Below are 13,767 nucleotides of genomic sequence, written 5' to 3' on the forward strand. Positions count from 1 at the left end.
ACCTGAGAGAAAGGAATGTGTAGTATTGATGTGAAAAGTTGTGTATAAACTGTAGGGGTGCTGGAGATCAGATGTGTCCAGTGAGAGAAAGACAGGTTGAGGTTACCAGGATCACAGTAGTGCAGAAGGTGTTGTATGCTGAGGCAGTGAAGAAAGTAGTAGAGGAAGATGGGTCCAGGGTGAGGGATCCTGAGAGGGTCTCTGTAATTAGGCCGAGGTCAATAGAGAGTGACAGGAATAACATGCTTCAGTAAGATTCATTTTTTTGGTGTTCATGGCCATGGTTGTCAACTGTACCACAGTAATAGAATGTAAAACACAGTGGATAGATGATGTGGTGGCAGCTGTTGAGAAGTACTTGGGTGTACAATATTTTACTGCAGAGTTACAAGGTGTTTTGAAGGATAATATCCCGTCCTCCCAGGCTTATGGCCTGGTGTTGAATCAGAGGGCCAAAGTAGTGGAATAATGATGAGGTTTTAATAGGTGTAGGGTTAGTTGGTTTTTCACAAAGTGTAATGAATTAATACTACAGAATAGTAGGCTGATACACAGCCAACACACTAGGTGGGGGCGTGCACCTATAGTCATTGTTTGCGGACCGCCATAACACTAAAGAAGAAGAAGACCACTTCCTTCTCAACATCTCTGGATCTGGTCTGTAAAGCGGAAGAATTATAAATCAATCCAATTTTATTGATCACATCCTTGTGTTTAGCAGATGTTATAGCGGGTGTAGCGAAATGCTTGTAACACACTGACTACTTCGGAGGTTGCATTGCTGTAAATGCTGCATGGTTCATAGCACGTATAGCTTGTAATTTGTCTGGTATTTTTTAGGCTACACTTACTGGGTCTCAGACAATTAAAACTATCTGGACTCCGGAAGAGGACGTTGTTCCAACAGACTCTGGGGTAGAGGGAGACGATAACAGTATTTTTGGTGAATAGGGTGTTGGACGTTTTATTGACTTTAATAGATTACAATCTTATCCAGGTGTTGATATTTATATTTACGTTTGTTCTGGTCTAGCTTTATCTGAACGCGGTAACAAAGAAAGTAACTAGTGTAGGCTAGCTACAGATTTACTGTCACGTTTTTTATTTGAAGAAACTTTGAAGAAAGAACGGCTTCAACGATGGATCAGGTAAGTTATGTCGACTTATTAACAGTTTTCCTACTGTGGTGTATAACATGTCTAGTTTAATCATCTTTGATCTTCCATAAACAATGGTGGTAATAAACACGTGGGATATTTTGTCCTTCAGCAAAGTAGCCTACTAGCCTAAAGCACACAGATTGATACAAGGCAATGCGCAACGAGCAGGTAAAGTCAGAACCATGGAGAAATAATGAGGGCAAAGCTACAACTTGCAGTAGCGGTGTGTAGGTAAAAATCACCAGGGAAGAAAGCCAGAAAAATAGCCATATTACATGTGGTGATAATTGCGTTGTTATAACCTGTTAGTTCATATGTCTGGACTCAGCTGAGACAAGAAGACAGCGGCAGAATACATTCAACCAGACCTTTGTTACATCATAAAACTAGAGAGCAACATCTGTCCTGTTAAGTTCACAAGAAATGTTGCATGTAACAGTTACATGACCTTCAGAATGGTCGAGCAAGTGAATGTTTTCTGAATACTAAACTAAACTATTGATTTAGAGTTACCGCAAGTCGAAAAGGAAACCGGTGCTTCCTCCACTGTTCAAGCACCATTTCAACTTCAACATCATCTAATTTAGTGACAACTAAAAGATACCAAAAACCAGGGGTGCAACTTTCACTGGGATGGAGTGTATCTGCAGGAACAGTCACACCCATGGCCCTCGTGCTAGCTCCACTTCTACCTACATAATATGTTAAGGAATCCCTAGTTATCTTTCCTTCCTCCCTAACTGTGCACTTGTTCACTTCCCTTCACTGTTTTGAAAGGAAATGGCTGTTATAAAACATATGGTGGATTCTCCCACTATCACATGACTCCACCAATCCAATGACGTTTTTTTCTCTCTTTGGTACAATTGTCATAAGTATGTTGTAGATTTTCGTAACTGTAAGTACAACGATGTTCCTGTCATTTGTTAACAATACATTTAACTATCATTTAATCAAACTGCTAAAAACTGAATTACGTAAGCAAAATTATCAAGTGTCAAGTTTACATACAGTATTTTTTTTTTTTAATGAAATGTGAAATGATGTAGTGTACAATGTACTGCTGAAATACTTGGGTGGTAAATTACAGTTTATTACACTCATTTTCTGAATGTTGACAGTTTTAAATGTGGATGCTGTTACAGTAATAAGACAAGTGGATCTTAAGCAATGTTACATGGGGCAGAAATTGCACCAGGCTACACCCATACCTTTTTACTGTGGGTTTCTACTACATGTCACAATACCCCCATATCTGATGGTTTCTTCTATGTATGTACTGTATAAGGATACTGAAACTATGAGACTGACATTTTTCTCAACATGCTCCAAGTGGGATAACTAGCAGCAGTAGTTCTGGTGTTTAGGTTTTTCATCACTGGTTATTTGAACAACATGATTTAGCAGGTGTTACCATCTTTCACACGTTGGAAGGGGAGGCGACATCTACATCTTGAAAGAGGGGGTGGAGCTTTTCGTTTCTGTTCTGCTCTTTGTTCTACCATCAAGTTTTATATGTCTTTAAATTTTGTAAAAAATATTCCAATTCTATTTTGACAAATTTGCCAAAGTGAAATATACAAGACATTTGTGGAAAGTAGTGAACGGTTACACACTTCAGGAGAAAGGAGGTATTATAAGGATGCAGCCATCAATCAGAGATTTAGACTAATCAAATGTTTGGTCTAATGATATTCTATGTACAATACTTCCTGTGGTCACCAGGACAGAGCTAGTCCGTCCCCCTCCACCCTGCCGGAGTCCCCTGGTCACAACTCTCCTGGTAGCGCCTTACCGCTGGATCTGAAGAGGGTTTCTGTGCTGCTGGTCGACTGCAGGAAAACACTAGGGCAGAGTGGAGCTGTGAGAGAAGGACACGAGGAGGATGGAGATCTGATTTCATCAAGTAAGAACAATGGGGGGTGTGGATTAGACTACAATCTCATTCTGCATCTTCTGTTAATTGATTGATAAACAGTAAACACTCAGTGGCCAGTAAATTGTTGATCCAGTTTCGTGTATGGAGGGCGATGTACCTAATAAATTGTTTGATGATAAGGGCAGCAGGTAGCCTCGTGGTTAAGAGTGTTGGGACACTAATCAAAAGGTTGCTTGTTCCAATCTCTTAGCCGACAAGGTTAAAAATCTGTCTGTGCCCTTGAGCAAGGTACTAAACTATAATTGCTCCTGTAAATTGCTCTTGATAAGAGCGTCTGCTAAATAATAAAACAATAAAAAATAAAAGTTTTGGAAATAGGGGTTCATATACAAATACTAACTATTCAAGGTCTTTATTTTACAGGGGACACCCCTAACCATCGTTCTCTTAGTGGGAGGGGCTTATCATCTGGGGAGCCTCAACAACATGTTGCTGAGGAGACAGAGAAGAGTCTCTCCAGATCAGAGCATCTCAAGAAACACCAGCAGAGACGTACAGGGAAGAAACCTCACCACTGCTGCTCTGACTGTGGGAAGAGTTTCACAAGCCAGAGTGGCTTCATTATTCACTGTGATCAGTGTGGGAAGAGTTTTGCTGCATCTAAAACCTTCAAATCTAATGTAAGAATTCATACAGGGGAGAAGCCTTACCCCTGCCTTGATTGTGGGAAAAGCTTTGTTAGTGCAGGAGCCTTAACCATACACCAGCGTGTACACACTGGAGAGAAGCCTTATAGCTGTGATCAGTGTGGAAAGAGCTTCAATCAGTCAGGCCACCTGACTACACACCAGCTAATACACACTGGAGAGAAACCTTATAGCTGTGATCAGTGTGGGAAGAGCTTTGCTGTACTTCCCTCCCTGACTACACACCAGCGAACACACACAGGAGAGAAGCCTTATAGTTGTGATCAGTGTGGGAAGAGCTTTGCTGTATCAGATAGACTAACTAGACACCAGCGAATACACACTGGAGAGAAGCCTTATAACTGTGGTCAGTGTGGAAAGAGCTTTACTGGAGTTTCCTCCCTGACTGCACACCAGCAAACTCACACTGGAGAAAAGCCTTACAGATGTGGTCATGTGGGAAGAGCTTTGCTGTAGCTTCCTCCCTGACTACACACCAGCGAACTCACACTGGAGAGAAGCCTTATAGCTGTGATCAGTGTGGGAAGAGCTTTGCTGTATCAGAAAAACTAACTATACACCAGCGAATACACACTGGAGAGAAGCCTTATAGCTGTGATCAGTGTGGGAAGAGCTTTGCTCAATCAGAAAAACTAACTAGACACCAGCGGATACACACAGGAGAGAAGCCTTATAGCTGTGATCAGTGTGGAAAGAGCTTTGCTGCATATAACACCTTTAAATATCATCTGAGAATGTATGAAGGGAGAAGCCTTACCCCTAGCTTGATCAGTGGGAAAACTTTGTTAATGCAGGAGCGTTAACCGTACACCAGCGTGATACACACAGGAGAGAAACCTTATAGCTGTGATCTGTGTGGGAAGAGCTTTGCTGTATCAAAAACACTAACTAGACACCAGCAGATACACACAGGAGAGAAGCCTTATAGTTGTGATCAGTGTGGAAAGAGCTTTGCTGGAGCTTCCCCCTGACTAGACACCAGGTAATACACACAGGAGAGAAGCCTCATTTCTGTCAGTGTGGAAGAGCTTTGCTCAATCAGCTTCCACCCTGACTTTACACCAGCGAACACACACAGGAGAGAAGCCTTATAGCTGTGTTCAGTGTGGAAAAAGCTTTGCTGTATTTTCCTCCCTGACTACACACCAGCGAGCACACACTGGAGAGAAGCCTTATAGCTGTGATCAGTGTGGGAAGAGCTTTGCTGCAGGTTCCACCCTGACTAGACACCAGCGAATACACACAGGAGAGAAGCCTTATAGCTGTGATCATTGTGGAAAGAGCTTTGCTCAATCACAAAAACTAACTAGACACCAGCGAACACACACTGGAGAGAAACCTTATTAGCTGTGATCATTGTGGAAAGAGCTTTAATCAGTTAGGGACCCTTTATTCACACCAGTGAAGACACACTGGGAGAAGGAACCTTATATCTGGTCTGTCTAGGTGGGAAGAGCTCTGTTTATTTAGGGCCAATGAGAAAGAAACAGAAAGCACAAACTTGCTGTAATTAGATAACCTGAATTCACACCAGCGAATACACGCTGGAGAGAAGCCTTATAGCTGTGTTTCATCTCCCTCCCTTCTGGCACCGTTTCCAGATCCCTAAATAAAGGATAAAATCAAATGTATTTATATAGCCCTTCTTACATCAGCTGATATCTCAAAGTGTTGTACAGAAACCCAGCCTAAAACCCCAAACAGCAAGCAATGCAGGATCAGTAGAAAACATCTAGTGAACAGTCATATCCATCTCCCATTCTTAAACAGTTGCCTCAGTCTGATCACCATGGTAACCTCTGTGCAGCATAATATGCAGCTCTGATCTAGGATCAGGTCTCCCCTGTGTCTATGTAATATCACACATTGATCTAAATGGATAAATGTTATCATAGGAAATGTTATAGGGAACTTGTGTGTGTGTGGTGGGGGGTGTTGATAATTTTGTATCTTCTTTCATATACTCATGATACTACTATTATTAAATGTCATTATGTAGAATAATGTAGAATAATGTTTCAACAATAGGTGTATATTCATGTATTCAATTGATCAATACATTCAATCCAATTATCTTCTAAACAAGAAGTTATCACTTAAATGGTGTATTTTATAAATCTGTATTGATTAAAATGATCCTAAATCTAATCCATAATATATTGGATAATTATTTCCATGAGTTCAAGGCTAGATCTATGCATACTGTGTCTTGTAACAACAGTTAATGTAATAACTTTTAGATTTATAATGTAATAAAGCCGGTAAATGTAACATCTTGTTGGTTAATATGATAAAATGTTGTCTAATAACCTTTTCCACTTAATGTAATAAGTTATTGGTATCAGGTAGCAACTTTTTTAATGAATAACGTAATAACTTAAACCGATCATGTAATAACACCTAAACCAATGTTTAATGTGTTACTTCACCAATGTTAATGCACATACCACCCTCCACCAATAACAAACCCACACACACAAACCTATGCCCTTGTACTCTTACACAAACAAGCACACAGTTATAGACACATACATTGATAAAAAAAAAAAAAATTAAATACATTGATTTAATTTTTTTTAAATTAACAATTCATCTGTACAAAGTTCTGAACAATAACCCAGTTTATTGAAAAATGAGACACTTGCATGGGGGAAAAAATAAATGAGACAGGGGGCTAGGTTGTGCAAGAAGAAGGAGGATTGGGAAACTGCAAATAACAATAATCTGAACTCTGCCTAGCAGAAACATCTTTGAATTTGCAACTATTCATGATTAGTTTATATTGTGTTAAAGTTAAGGGATGTCACCCTGCGAGGGGTGAACCATAGTAGGGGATATAAAAAGAAAACACCATCTTGAGAACTGAGTGTCTTGTTTGTAAATTGCTGTAAGTGTAAACTCTGGGTTGCAAACCATATTAAACAAACTAACCTCTGATTCCTGTGGTCACTTGTGGTCTGTGGTCACACCCTATAAAGGAATCTTGCCATGAGCTCATTTGAAAGACAACAGCAAAGAATTTCTCTAACTAAGCTGTTTTTTGTTGTTTCTACCTTAGATTTGTGATTTTAGATTTTATTTGCAAATATAAAAACAATACAACCACACGTGGACATAATGCATTTACTATCATTCAGGATGATACTAAAACAGTGAAACATGTAATGTACCGTTTAAATAGATTCATGATATAATACAAAAGTATTTTCTAGCATAATGACTCCCTAAACCGCCTCACCCACTTGAAGAGAGGTGTTGATGACTATATACAGTAGGTGGCGGCACCTCTTAAACACCACAGAAGAAGCTGAAAAGCATCAACAGGAAGTACTTTGTTACCATCCTCTATCTAGTTTTCAAACCAAATATAATTCAACCGGTTTTTGCAGGATGTTTCTAATGTAAGATTAGTCTAAATGAGACGTTCATTTGTCACAACTTAAATGGAGTTTTGATATTTATAAAGTTGTGGTCGAGCTTTTCTTTATCTGAACGCTGTGACAAAGAAAGTAACTGTAGCATACACATTTAGTGTCGTTGTTTATTTTTTAAAGAATACAGTAACGTCAGCTTCCACGATGGATCCGGTAAGTTTGGTTGACTTTTATTAATAGTATACCTATTGTGGTGTATAAAATGTCTAGGTCCAGTTTTCACGTGTGATCTTCCACATACATGAGTTCGATTTGAACAGCAGGAGAAAAGAAACCACGGTGGTAATTTCAGCCAAGTAGCCTACTAGCTCATCGCACACAGATTGATGAAACAAGGCAATGCGCAACCAGCAGGTCAAGTCAGAACCAGGGAGAAATAATTAGGCATCGCCGACACCAATTATGTATATAAACATTTATACACTAATTTGTTGCGCCCAAATAAAGAAAACGACCATTGAAAATAGGTGATTTCTGTTGCTAGGCTACCAGTTACGGTGCTTGTGTGCGCGCGACTTTATGCGGAAGTAATACAACAATGATAGCTAGTGTCGAAGAATGATATGGAGTTAATATTAGTCAAATTATTGAGCATATCCTCCGCGAAAATAAGCATCAGAAATTGTCCTTATTTAGCATATCAAGATCCAGATGTGGACCTCAGTCTAGAGCTTAAAACATACAATGTAGGCCTACTGTCAGTATTTGTCGTCATATTGAGAAAATAAGATGTCCACATAGGCCTATCACAGGATATTGAATGATTCCATATCCGCCCATAGGAAATGTCCATGTGTGATTTTCAGAGTAATCCCAATATCATATGTCTAAAGAAAAAGTTTTGACGTAGTTATTTACATTAGAACTTGAAAAAACATTGGAACAAAGACATCTGGATTGTTTTGATACAGTTGAAGGCGGGAGTTTACATCCACCTTATCCAAATACATTTGAACTCAGTCTTTCACAATTCCTGACGTTTAATCCTAGTAAAAATTCCTGTTTTAGGTCACTTAGGATCACCACTTTATTTAAGAATGAGAAATTTCAGAATAATTGTAGAGATAAGGATTTTACATACCCTCAATTACCCTCAGAAGTTTACATACCCTCAATTAGTATTTGGTAGCATTGCCTTTAATTTGTTTAACGTGGGTCAAACGTTTGGGTAGCCTTCCACAAGCTTCCCACAATAAGTTGGGTGAATTGTGTCCCATTCCATCTGACAGAGCTGGTGTAACTGAGTCTGGTATGTAGGCCTCCTTGCTCGCACATGCTTTTTCAGTTCTGCCCACAAATTTTCTATAGGATTGAGGTCAGGGCTTTGTGATGGCCACTCCAATACCTTGACTTTTTTGTCCTTAAGACATTTTGCCACAACTTTGGAAGTATGCTTGGGGTCATTGTCCATTTGGAAGACCCATTTGCGACCAAGCTTTAACTTCCTGACTGATATCTTGAGATGCTGCTTCAATATATCTACATAATTTTCTACCCTTATGAAGCCATCTATTTTGTGAAGTGCACCAGTCCCTCCTGCAGCAAAGCACCCCCACAACATGATGCTGCCACCCCCGTGCTTCACGTTTGGGATGGTGTTCGTCGGCTTGCAAGCCTCCCCTTTTTCCTCCAAACATAACGATGGTCATGATGGCCAAAACTTTATATTTTTGTTTCATCAGACCAGAGGCCATTTCTCCAAAAAGTACAATCTTTGTCCCCATGTTCAGTTGCAAACCGTAGTCTGCTTTTTTATGGCAGTTTTGGAGCAGTGGCTTCTTCCTTGCTGAGCAGCCTTTCAGGTTATGTGGATATAGATACTTTTGTACCTGTTTCCTCCAGCATCTTCACAAGGTCCTTTGCTGTTGTTCTGGGATTGATTTGCACTTTTCGCACCAAAGTGCGATTGTTATGAAAACTTCGGCCCTAATTAATCGGCCATGCTGATCGGTCGACCTCTAGTCATAATACCCATAAAACCTAGCGGCCAAAAAAAGGAAATGGTTCCAAATGTTTTTCCACCATGTAGAGAAATAGTAATGGCATCTATTTTCGGCACTGATTTTGCCATGGTTCACAGGTCAAAGCCTATGCCGTTTTTGTAGGGAGTTTGGATAAATGCCAAAAATAAGGTCTGTCGTAAACACAGGTTTAGGAGATATTATAGGTTTCGTTCTACGATCTTTATCAGTTAACGTCACTTCTTGTGAATGTTGAAGAATTTATGTTATAAAAAAGCATATAAATCATAAGATCATATTAACTGACTGCTATTATCTCATAGAACAAACGTATAAGATCTCCTTAGCCTGTGCTTATCTTATTTTCGGTATTTATTCCAAAACCCACATTTTTCCATTGGGATGGATGAACGAGCCAAAGGTAACTCATTTTTTTGTTTTAATTCTACAAGCTGGTGAGATCTAAAGCTCTGTTTAGCTCAACGTGGAAATGATTGGTTGACGTTAAGTGGGGCGGTACTTCCTGTATAAACACAAACTCCCTTCCTTGACTACTTCCTTCCAGCAGTGTGTATCAGGGAGATTTCTAGATGTGAGAAGTGTGCAGGAGGACCTGAGAGAAAGGTATGTGTAGTATTGATGTGAAAAGTTGTGTGTGTAAACTGTAGGGGTACACATGGTGCTGGAGATCAGATGTGTCCGGTGAGAGAAAGACAGGTTGAGGTTACCAGGATCACAGTAGTGCAGAAGGTGTTGTATGCTGAGGCAGTGAAGAGAGTACTAGAGGAAGATGGGTCCAGGGTGAGGGATCCTGAGAGGATCCCTGTGATTAGGCTGAGGTCACTAGAGTGACAGGAATAACATGCTTCAGTAAGATCTATTTTTTGACGTTCATGGCCATGGTTGTCAACCGTACCGCAGGAATAGAATATAAAACACAGTGGATAGATGATGTGGTGGCAACTGCAGAGAACTTGGGTGTACAATATTTTACTGCAGAGTTACAAGGTGTTTTGAACAATAATATCCCGTCCTCCCAGTCTGCTGGCCTGGTGTTGAATCAGAGGGCCAAAGAAGTGGAATAATGAGGTTTGAATAGGTGTAGGGTTAGTTGGTTGGGCATTTTTTTTCACAAAGTGTAATTGACTCATGTTACAGAATAGTAGGCTGATAAACAGACAAATCAGTAGGTAGCGCCATGCATCTATTACCATTTTTAGCGAACCGCCATAATACCAAAGAAGAAGACCCTTCCTTCACAGTCTGCTCTGCGTAGCGCAGGAAGTATTACCGCAAATCACAAAGATAACAGGGCTAATCATCGAGGTTTAGTCTTTTTTATTTTACTAGGCAAGTCAGTTAGGAACAAATTCTTATTTTCAATGACAGATTTGTACCTTGTCAGCTCAGGGATTCGAACTTGCAACCTTCCGGTTACTGGTCCAAGCTCTAACCACTAGGCTACCCTGCCGCCCCTAGTCTAACAACAGTGACAACTAAAAGATGCCATAAACGATTTTGTCCCATCAACCGAAGCTAAATATGAAGTGTCTATCCATGGTAACGATTTCTGTGTGTTGACTCAACCAATTTGTAGATTGATACAGTACACGGGTTTTTGTTGTGCCAGTGTAACAGTATAACTTTAGACCGTTCCCTCGCCCATACCCGGGCGCGAACCAGGGACTCTGCACACATCAACAACAGTCACCCACGAAGCATCGTTACCCATCGCTTGCAGAGCAAAGGGAACCACTACTTCAAGGTCTCAGAGCAAGTGATGTCACCGATTGAAACGCTAACTAGCTAGCTGTTTCACATCCGTTACACTAGGCAACCTGACTAAAATGCTTGTTTGAAAGCCTTTAATTCATGGCCAACGATGCGCTAGTCCAGCATGATGTTTGCCCCTTTTCAAATTATTACTATTTTTTGATCAGTAACTGTGATATACACATCTCACTACCAACACATTTTAAAAAAATATCATTTGGACAATTATTATTTTGTTATATTCCATTATATTATAACCGTGAGTTTAGAGTATTTTCTGCACCTGTTTAGCTCAAATTCTTGTTTTGGATTAAAACACCTGTTTTTATTTCGCCTTAATTTGATCAGGGAGTCATACATATAGCTTCTATAAAGTGACCTTTGGACTTGTTGGATTGACACATTTTGTAGATGCATCATTGTTTATTACATTGATAATTTCTCATTCTCAGATACACATTTCCATCCCATATGAACCAATGATGTGTGATCTTTTTGTGGCATTTCTGATACTAGTTTATTTTCAGCTTCATCTCAGAGTTCTAGCCTGGTCAGCATCTCTGTTGCTTGGCAACAATACAGCTGCTAGTAGCTAAAGTTAGCTTGTTTGTCCAAAGTCCAGCAGCTAAGTTATCTTTTGTAGCTAGCTAGCTAACGAACAGGCAAAGAAAGGTAACTAGCTTTAATTGTTCATGGAAGTGTTGTTTCTTAAATAACTGCAGACATTAGTTAGCTAGTAGACAACAACAGTTAGTTCATGTCCACATGGCAGTCCTACATTTTTCCACAAAACATTGCTAGTTACATCAGTTCAAACCAAATTGTCAGGCTGCTACCTTATAACAATGTAATGCAGTGGACTTTTGCAACGTGTTGTGGTAATTATTCTAATCAAAGGAGAAGCTTTTATATTTATTTCTACAAAGGTTACAACTTTTTATAGCCCTCCCAGTCCTCATGAAAAAGATATGTGAAATAATACAATGGTACATTGTGCTTTAAAGCAACAGACGGCAAGATTTACATGGCGCCAAATGTCTGTCTCTAGGACATTTACTGCTTGTTTATACAGAAAAGATCATGCATAGGACACTAGATCCTTCCCTCAACAGATGAAGTCCAGTGTCCATTTGTGATGTGGGAAAGAGAAACTGGGGGGAGAGTTTTCCTGGCCCTGGCAGACAGACCAGCATTTGACACAGACACTAATCATGCAATGGAATGTAGTCTTTAGGTCTTATCACCAAGGCATCATGAATCAACTGCCAGCATTAAGCCTCAGAGGCTCCTCTCAGGCCAACAGACAGTGTGAAATTACTAATTGAATAATACATTCTAATTTAAAAAGGTAATTTGAGTAACAATGTTGGAATTTCTACCACAAACGCTATCTAGCTCTTCCATAGTCCACGCTATGGTAAGATCTTGCCATATTTCATTGTCAGACAGGACACAATTCAAACTGTAGCTGAGAAAACAAATCAAATCAGATTGTATTGGTCCATACACATAGCAGATCTTATTGAGGGTGTAGTGAAATCCTTGTGTTCCTAGTTCCAACAGTGCAGTAACATCTAACAATACAAGTATGTATAAGTATGTGGACACCCCTTAAAATTATTGAATTTGGATATTTCAGCCACACCCGTTGCTGACGGGTGTATAAAATTGAGCACACAGCCATGCAACCTCCATAGACAAGCATTGGCAGTATAATGGCCTTACTGAAGAGTTCAGGATCTTTCAACGTGGCACCATAATAGGATGCCACCTTTCCAACAAGTCAGTTTGTAAAATGTCTGCCCTGCTAGAGCTTCCCCGGTCAACTGTTAGTGCTGTTACTGTTATTGTGAAGTAGAAACGTCTAAGAGCAACAATGGCTCCATCGAGAAGGGGTACGCCACACAGGCTCACAGAATGGGAACGCCGAGTATTGAAGCGCGTTGCGTGTAAAAATAGTTAGTTCTCAGTTCCAACATTAAGAACGTTAATGACGCAATGTCAGCACAATAACTGTTCGTCGGGAGTTTCATGCAATGGGTTTCCATAGCTGAGCAGCCTCAGATCACCATGTGCAATGCGAAGTGTCGGCTTGAGTGGTGTAAGGCTCACCGCCGATGGACCAATCTGGTTTGGTGGATGCCAGGAGAACGCTACCTGCCCCAATGCATAGTACCAACTGTAACGTTTGGTGGAGGAGGAATAATTGTCTGGGGATGTTTTATGGTTCGGGCTTGGCCCCTTAGTTCCAGTGAAGGGAATTCGTAATGCTATAGCATACAATGACATTCTAGATGATTTTGCTCTTCCAGCTTTGTGGCAAGTTTGGTGTAGGTCTTTTCCTGTTTCAGCATGGCAATGCCCCGGTGCACAAAGTGAAGTCCATACGGAAATGGTTTGTCGAGATTGGTGTGGAAGAACTTGACTGGCCAGCACTGAGCCCTGACCTCAACTCCATCGAACACCTTTGGGATGATTTGCAATGCAAGCTGTAGCCAGGCCTAATCGGCCAACCTCAGTACCCGACCTCACTAATAATCTTATGGCTGAATTGTAGCAAGGCCCCACAGCAATATTCCAACATCTAGTGGAAAGCCATCCCAGCAGAGTGGATGCTGTTATAGCAGCAAAGAAAGAACCAACTCCATGGACAGTGTGTGGATAGAATATCTACTATATCTGTACAATAATTATGATTGAATAGTGTGTATATACAGCAGTAGTTGAATAGTAACACATTTACTAGAAATGTAACCTTTATTTAACTATTTAATGACGGCCTACCCCGGCCAAACCTGGACGACGCTGGGCCAATCGTGTCGCCGCCCTTATGGGACTCCCAATCACAGCCGG

The 13,767-nt window shown here is 40.4% G+C and overlaps 2 pseudogenes; both read left to right on the top strand.

The window, feature by feature from the left end:
• The first annotated feature begins 626 nt into the window (after positions 1-626).
• Positions 627-4,717, top strand: LOC121845835 (annotated as a pseudogene).
• A 2,316-nt stretch (positions 4,718-7,033) lies between these two features.
• LOC112240588 overlaps positions 7,034-13,767 on the top strand; it is a 33,250-nt pseudogene continuing 26,516 nt past the window's right edge.

The sequence above is a fragment of the Oncorhynchus tshawytscha genome, unplaced genomic scaffold, assembly GCF_018296145.1.
Source record: "Oncorhynchus tshawytscha isolate Ot180627B unplaced genomic scaffold, Otsh_v2.0 Un_contig_2389_pilon_pilon, whole genome shotgun sequence".
Lineage (NCBI taxonomy): Eukaryota > Metazoa > Chordata > Actinopteri > Salmoniformes > Salmonidae > Oncorhynchus > Oncorhynchus tshawytscha.